Below are 8,380 nucleotides of genomic sequence, written 5' to 3'. Positions count from 1 at the left end.
ACTTTTCTGGCGCCATTGATACAACCGTTAGAAATAGTCTGTCGTCAACAGATCATTTCTGGCACCGTTGCTATCATACTACTTTGTTGTTGACACTTTGCTTGCAGACACTAATCTTTCAGGTGTGGTTGAATCTCACACATTCAGCTGCTAATACTTGAGAATATTCTTTCACTTCCCGTCGTGCGAACCAACAAATTTGGGTTGAATACTCTACCCTCGAAAACTGCCTCGATCCCACGCGCTGGTGGGCTATTGCGAGACAATCTCTAATTGTTGAGCAATTGGGAGCAGCTCTTTTCTGGCTGCGTTGCCGCGGAGGCATCAAGTCAGGAATAGTTGCACATCAACATCATTTTTCCGGCGCCGTTATCGGGGAACTGCTAGCAGCATTTTTCTGGCGCCGTTGCCGGGGAAGGGATAGCTATATTTTCTGAGTCACTTGGGATTTATATCTGCTGATCACTATGAAGAATCTGAAAGATCCAAAAACCAAAGTCTTGCCCTCAACTACGAGGGGATGTAAGGAACTGCCATCTAGCTCTACACTTGATTCACCTTCAGTTATGAGTAAGTTTGCGACACCACCTCCTGCTAGAAATCTTGATATGTCGCCTGTGCTTGATGATGCTTATGATGCTACTATGCCTGATACTGCTAGAGATGCTATGCCTGATACTGCTAGAGATGCCATGCCTGATACTGCTAGAGATGTTATGCTTGATACTGCTTTGCCTGATGATGCTAGAGATGCTATTTTTCCTGAAGATGCTATGCTTGATACTGCTAGAGATACTACTTTGCCTGATATGCCACTAGGGGTATTCCTTGTTGCTCATATTGCTAGAGTTACTGCCAATGCTCGTGATGCTTCTGAAACTGCCGATACTATTGAGATAGAACCTGCTTTTGCTCCTACTAGATCTAGCTTTCCTAGATATGAATTGCCTGGTATACCTAAGGGTTATGTTATGGAGGGAGAGATAGCTGAGGATTTTCTTGCGTGTAAGGATGCCTATGACGCTGAGAAATTACTTCTCAAGTGGAAGGAAAAATCTCTGAAAGCTAGGATGAAATACGACCCGAAGTTTGCCACTTCACCTATCTTTATCACCGATAAGGATTATGAATTCTCTGTCGGCCCTGAGATAATCTCTCTAGTCAAATCTGATCCTTTCCACGGTTATGAGTCTGAGACGGTCGTAGCCCATCTTACCAAACTACACGATATAGCCACCCTTTTCACTAGTGAGGAGAAGATCCGCTACTACTATATCCTTAAGTTGTTTCCTTTCTCAATAAAGGATGACGCTAAAGCCTGGTTCATTTATCTTGCTCCTGGATGTGTGAGTAGTCCCCAGGATATGGTCTACTACTTCTGTGAGAAATATTTCCCTGCCCATAAGAAGCAAGCTGCCTTGCAGGAAATATACAACTTTGCTCAACTCAAAGAAGAGAGTCTCCCACAAGCTTGGGGAGGCTCATCCAGCTACAGAATGCTTTGCCTGATCACCCTCTTAAGAAGAACGAGATACTTGATATCTTCTATAACGGACTTACTGATGCTTCTAGAGACCACCTAGATAGTTGTGCCGGTTGTTTTTTAGGGAACGAACTATAGAACAAGCTGAGGTCCTACTAAATAACATCTTGATCAATGATAATGCTTGGACTATTCCCGAACCACCTCCTAAGCCAACTCCGAAGAAAAGAGGTATTCTATTCCTCAGTCCCGAAGATATGCAAGAAGCCAAGAAATCTATGCAAGAGAAAGGCTTTAGATTTGAAGATGTCAAAAATCTACCACCTATCGAAGAGATCCATGGTCTCGATAACCAGATACAGGTAGTAGAAGTAAATTCTCTTTGTAGGTTTGATGAGAGTGATATTCCTTTTGATAAACCTGCTAGCCTATGCTTTGATGAATTTGACAACTTTGTTGCCAAAAAACAGAGTTTCAATGATTATGTTAGCAGACATTTGAACAAAGTACTCGTATGCTTAGTCATTTAAGTGCTTGTGTAGACAGAAATGGCAATGATCTGAAGCTTCTGAGTAAACATGCCTCTATGATTACTACTCAGGTAGAACAAGTACTTAAAGCTCAGAATGACTTTCTCAATGAATTAAATGACAACTCTGTCAGAGTCATTACTAGAGGAGGCAAAATGACTCAGGAACCTCTGTACCCTCAAGGCCATCCTAAGAGAATTGATCAAGATTCTCAAGGAATTAATGCTGATACACCCAGTCATCCTAAGAAAAAGAAGAAGGATGGTAGAAACCTACATGTCTTCACCAAATACTATCACACCTGAAGAACCGAATGATATTTCTGCGTCTGATGCACAAACACAATCTGGTGATGAACATGAACCTGGTGACAATATGGACAGCGATGTTCATAATGATGCTCAACCTAGTAATGATGAGGATGTGGAGATTGAACCTACGGTTAATCCTGATAACCCACAACCTAAGAGATACGATAAGAATGACTTCACTGCTAGGAAGCACGGCAAAGAAAGGGAGCCATTGGTTCAGAGACCTATGCCCTTTCCTCCTAAGCCATCCAAGAAAAAGGATGATGAGGATTTTGAGCGCTTTATTGAAATGATAAGACCCGTCTTTCTGCAGATGCGGTTAATTGATATGCTCAAAATGTCTCCGTATGCCAAGTACATGAAAGATATCGTGACTAATAAACGGAAGATACCAGATCTTGAGATCTCCACCATGCTCGCCAATTACACTTTCAAAGGTGGAAGTCCTAAGAAACTTGGTGATCCCGGAGTGCCCACTATACCCTGCTCCATTAAAGGAAACTACGTAAGAACTGCCTTATGTGACCTTGGAGTCGGTGTTAGTGTTATGCGCTCTCTCTTTATTGTAGACTTGAACTGGATAAGTTGACACCCACTGAAATCTCTCTGCAAATGGCCGACAAATCAACTGCTTTCCCTGTCGGCATTGCGAGGATGTACCTGTTGTGGTTGCTAACACCACCATCTTAACAGACTTTGTTATCTTGGATATTCCCGAGGACGATGCCATGGCTGTCATCCTCGGAAGACCCTTTTTAAACACTGCAGTGGCTGTTATAGATTGCAACAAAGGCAATGTCACTTTCCATGTCAACGGTAATGAGCATACGGTTCACTTTCCGAAAAAACAATATCAAGTACATTGCATCAATGTTATCAAAAAAACTTCATCGATTCTTATTGGGAGCTTTGAATGCCCTATTCCTCGTGTCAAGATGAAGTATGATTTGCTTGTTGGGGACATACATATCCCCACTGAGGTGACTTAGTGGCTATTCGACAATTCTCCGTTTCCTCTTGATTCGAAAAGGTTTTATCATGAGGATTTGATCAACCCCATTGACGAATTTCTTTCGATGACCATGAAATGGATGAATCAAGGAGTCACATACCTCTGTTTTAAGCTTTCACTTTCTGTTGCTTAGAAGGAAAATGATAGATTTAGTTTAGTTTTCCCTGTTTCCTGTTTTAGCGTCCCGGAGAAAAGTACCCCGAAAATAAAAGTTCTCCGATGGTCCTGAAAATCTAGTATGATTTTTTCTGGAATATTTGAAAAATACTAGGACTAAGAGCTGGCCTGGGGGCCACACCAGTGGGCCACAAGCCCTGTCACCGCGGCCATCCCCTTGGCGTGGCAAGCAAGCTTGTGGGGCCCACAGGGACCCCCTCCACTCATTCTAGCTCCCATCCTCTTCTTCTACCTCCAGAAAAAATCGTTTCGCAGCTCAAACCCGTGTTCTTGCTCATTTGGCTGTGATTTTCGATCTCCTTCCTCAAAGCACCATTCTCCGAATCGTTTTGGGGAAATTACTCCTTGGTAAGTGACTCCTCCATTGGTCCAATTAGTTTTTGCTCTAGTGCTTTATCCTTCGCGTATTCTTGCTACCTTGGTGACCCTTTCTTGAGCTTGAAATGTTGATTTTAGCTGGTCCCAAGTAGTTTTAGCGCGTGATACGATATTTAGACACTAGTAGGAGTAGTTGCTACAAGGTGTGGTTGGTCTTTATTCACTTTTCTCTTGAACTTCAAAAATTTCAGCAAAAAGAAATTATGTTCAGGAGGAAGTTTCATGGTGGTTCCTCAAGTAAGAAGGGTCCCCGTGTTTCTATTCGGGAGCCCGATCCTTATCAACTAAGGGATGCACCGGTGAAACCATGTGAATGGCCTTCCGATGAGTTTATGATCGAAGCAGGCTTCAAGGATGAGTTTGATACACTTGTCCGCAATGCCGGGTTAGAAGAATTCCTCTCAGATAAATGTGAATAGTATGCTTTGCTCACAGCCTCTTTCCTGTGTAGATTTAAATTTTTAGTTGGCCGTGACTCATCCATACTGTTTGATCTGTATGATAAATCCTACGCCATGGATTTGGAGGATTTCAATAGGATTTGCAAAATACCCGATGGGGGTAATCTTAAAGATCCTGCTAAGTCTTCGGTTAGAGATTTTGTCTCTAGTATAACTGTTGGAGAAACTAGAGACATCACGCAAGCTACCATAGGAAGCATTCATTTCCCTGCCTTGCACTACTTTGCCCTCTTCATAGGTAGATGCATTAACGGCAAGGTTGAACATTGTCACCTATGCGCATCCGACCTTAGTATCCTTAAGAGCGCAGTGACGGGTGACAAAAGCTTCAACATGGGAGCTATTATAGCAAGGAGGCTAAATAAGAATGCTATTGATGGGGATTTCTTTGGCGGCATCTATGCCACTCGCATAGCAAATTTTCTTGGAGTACCCATCCGCGCAGGAGATCCCCCGCTCCATACAGCTTTCCTTGACCGCGTCGCTATGACACGCTACCAGTTCCTTGAGAGGGATGATGAATCCCTCCTATACCGGTTCATATTTAACCGGCAGCATGTTTTCCATATTACCCTTCCTGCTCCTGCTTTCTTTGACTTTCAGGTAAAATGGAGATACTACATAACCATAGGAGAGGCAGAGGAGTATGAGAGGGAGGCGACGGCTGCTCGTCTCCGTGAGGCAACTATTCAGGCAGTGGCTGCAGCGTTCCCGTATAACCCCGATTATGATTTTGGGTTTCGCCAGGACCATCCTTGGGAGTAGACCAAGCTAGGCCAAAATCCTAAGCTTGGGGGAGTACATGTTCTCACCGACCTTACATTCATGCCTATGCTTTCACTTTGTTAGTCGGTGTTTACACTTTGCCACTGTATTATCCATGCTAGTTTATTTTCGTTTTCTTGTTTTCTTGTTTTGTGTCCTCTTGAGAAAACCCAAAAAGATTTTCCTTTCTTCTTTTGCTTGTTGGGAGCTTTCCCATGTAAATACTTTTCTTTTTCTTTGGGTCAAGGTAGAAGATATTGGTTACAATGTTTAGTGGCTCTCGCATGCATGCCTGTTTAGCTTTCAAAGAGCCATATTATTTTGTCTTCTCCTTTGTGTTTGCCTACAGATTCAGCTTAGTCCAATGCACGAGCACTCTTATTATTGTTCACATCATTCGATCGTGCAAGTGAAAGGCAATAATGATGATATATGATGAAGTGACTGAGACTAGAAAAGCTGGTATGAACTCTATCTATTTTGTTTTTGTAAATATGACTAGCTTGTCGTCCCAGATTCAGCTTTGTTGTGAGAGAACCATGTTTGCAATGACAACTTAGAGATCATAGTTTCTGATGCCATGCTTACTTAGCTTGGAGCTTATAATGGTTTTCTTGAATGCCAACATAGATTTTGAGATGACTATGATGTAGTATGATAGGATGGTATTCTCCTTTGAATGACTCAAGTGGCTTGACTTGGCGCATGTTCATGCATGTAGTTGAATCAAAATCAACATAGCCTCTATGATGTTCGTGTTCATGGTGATTTATATCCTTCTCATGCTTCCACTCAATGTTAGTCAAACTCATTGCATCTTGATGACTGTTGTCGCTCTCTAGTTGGTCGCTTCCCAGTCTTGTGCTAGCCTTCACTTGTACTAAGCGGAATACTGCTTGTGCATCCACTTCCATAAACCCAAAAGTTTTTCCATGAGAGTCCACCATACCTACCTATTTGTGGTATCTACCTGCCGTTCCAAGTAAATTTGCATGTGCCATTCTCTAAACCTTCAAGAAATAATCTATTTTGCATGCCTGAACCGCTCATGTGGTGACAGGGGGCTATTGGTATCTTCCATGTTAGGCGTGTTATCCTCAACATGTGTTTATTCACTGTCATTCACGAAAAGGGCCGGTAATTGGAATGCCCAGTTCCACGCTTAAATCGAAAACATAACTGTAAAACAAGACTCCCCTCGGATTGATGTTAGTATGGACGGTACTCGAGGATTCGGCTAGCCGTGGAGTGTGATTGATTGGTGGTGGGGGAGTTAAAACTTTACTTTTCTATTTGGGAACCGCCTATAGCATGTGTAGCGTGGAAGATATTGAGAACTCTTGGTCATTGCGTTGACAATGAAAGCATGCCACCCAAAATTATTATCTCTGTTTTCAAAGCTTGAGCTCTAGCACCTCTGCAAATCAATGCTTCCCTCTGCGAAGGCCATGTCTATTTATTTTCCTGTTGAGTCATCCTCTTCTTATATAAGCACCAATTAGAGAGCACCTCTGTCATTTTTATGCTTTGCTTTTGATTGATATTGAGTATGACTATGACTGGATCTTCGTTGCTATGAATTACAATATTTAGTCAGCCCTTGATCTTTGAAAGTGCTCTGCATTTATGTTTTGCGGTCTCAGAAAGAGCTAGCGAGATACCACGTATTCATATTGCTTCATGCTTGTTTTGATTGAATTGTTGGTATCTGAAACTCATTATTATTTGCTCGCTAGCTGATTATGCCATTGATATTAGTTTACCGTGAGACCTTTGTGTCACTTGCTTATGTGGTTAACTTGTGATCTTGCTGAAATTCTGGTCATGAGTTAGACATAGTTGCAACAACAAGATCAAACAGAGTTTGTCAAAGTTTTTTTCTTTCTCTTTCAGTTTGTCAACTGAGTTGCTTGAGGACAAGCAAGGTTTTAAGCTTGGGGGAGTTGATACGTCTCCATCGTATCTACTTTTCCAAACTCTTTTGCCCTTGTTTTGGACTCTAATTTGCATGATTTGAATGGAACTAACCCGGACTGACGCTGTTTTCAGCAGAATTGCCATGGTGTTGTTTTTGTGCAGAAATGAAAGTTCTCGGAACGTCCTGAAAATTTATTGAGAATATTTCTGGAAAATATGAAAAATACCTGTGCAAAGATCCACCGGAGGGGACGGACCAGTGGGCCACAAGCCCTGTCGCCGCAGCCACCCCCCTGGCCACGGCAACCAAGCTTGTGGGGCCCACGTGGCTCTGCCGCCCCCAAACTCAGCTCTATTTATTCCCTTTCGTCCTGAAAAAAATCAGAAGAGAAGATTTCATCGCGTTTGCGATACGGTGGCGCTGCCACATCCTGTTCTTCATCTGGAGGGCAGATCTGGAGTCCGTTTTGGGCTCCGGAGAGGGGAAATCGTCGCCATCGTCATCATCAACCTTCTTCCATCTCCAATTCCATGAAGCTCTTCATCGTTCGTGAGTAATCTATTCGTAGGCTCGCTGGGCGGTGATGAGTAGGATGAGATCTATCATGTAATCGAGTTAGTTTTGACGGGGATTGATCCCTAGTATCCACTATGTTCTGAGATTGATGTTCTTACTACTTTGCCATGCTTAATGCTTGTCACTAGGGCCCGAGTGCCATGACTCCAGATCTGAAATTATTATGTTGTCACCAATATATGTGTGTTTTAGATCCGATCTTGCAAGTTGTAGTTACCTACTGTGTGTTATGACCCGGCAACCCAGGAGTGACAATAACCAGAACCACTCCCGATGATGACCATAGTTTGAGGAGTTCATGTGTTCACCAAGTGCTAATGCGTTGTTCCGGTTCTTTATTAAAAGGAGAACCTTAATATCCCGTAGTATCCATTTGGACCCCGCTGCCACGGGAGGGATGGACAATAGATGTCATGCAAGTACTTTTCCCTAAGCACGTATGACGACACACGGAATGCATGCCTACATCACATTGACGAACGGGAGATAGCCACATATCTCTCCGTGTTATAACTGTTGCATGATGAATATCATCCGACAAATCACCGACCCATTGCCTACGAGTTTGTCCCACTGCTGTTGTTACTTGTTTTGCTCTGTTGCTGTTACTACTGCTGCTGCTACTGTTACTTGCTGCTGTTGTTACTTGCTTTGCTCTGCTGCTACTTGCTACTCTTGTTACTTGCTACTGCTCCTACTTGATACTGCTCCTACTTGCTACTGTTGTCACTACTGATGTTCCTTGCCACTGTTGTTACTCGTTACACTG

The sequence above is a fragment of the Hordeum vulgare genome, chromosome 4H (assembly GCF_904849725.1).
Source record: "Hordeum vulgare subsp. vulgare chromosome 4H, MorexV3_pseudomolecules_assembly, whole genome shotgun sequence".
NCBI lineage: Eukaryota > Viridiplantae > Streptophyta > Magnoliopsida > Poales > Poaceae > Hordeum > Hordeum vulgare.
The sequence above is the reverse complement of the archived record's forward strand: the minus strand, read 5'-3'. Positions refer to the sequence as shown.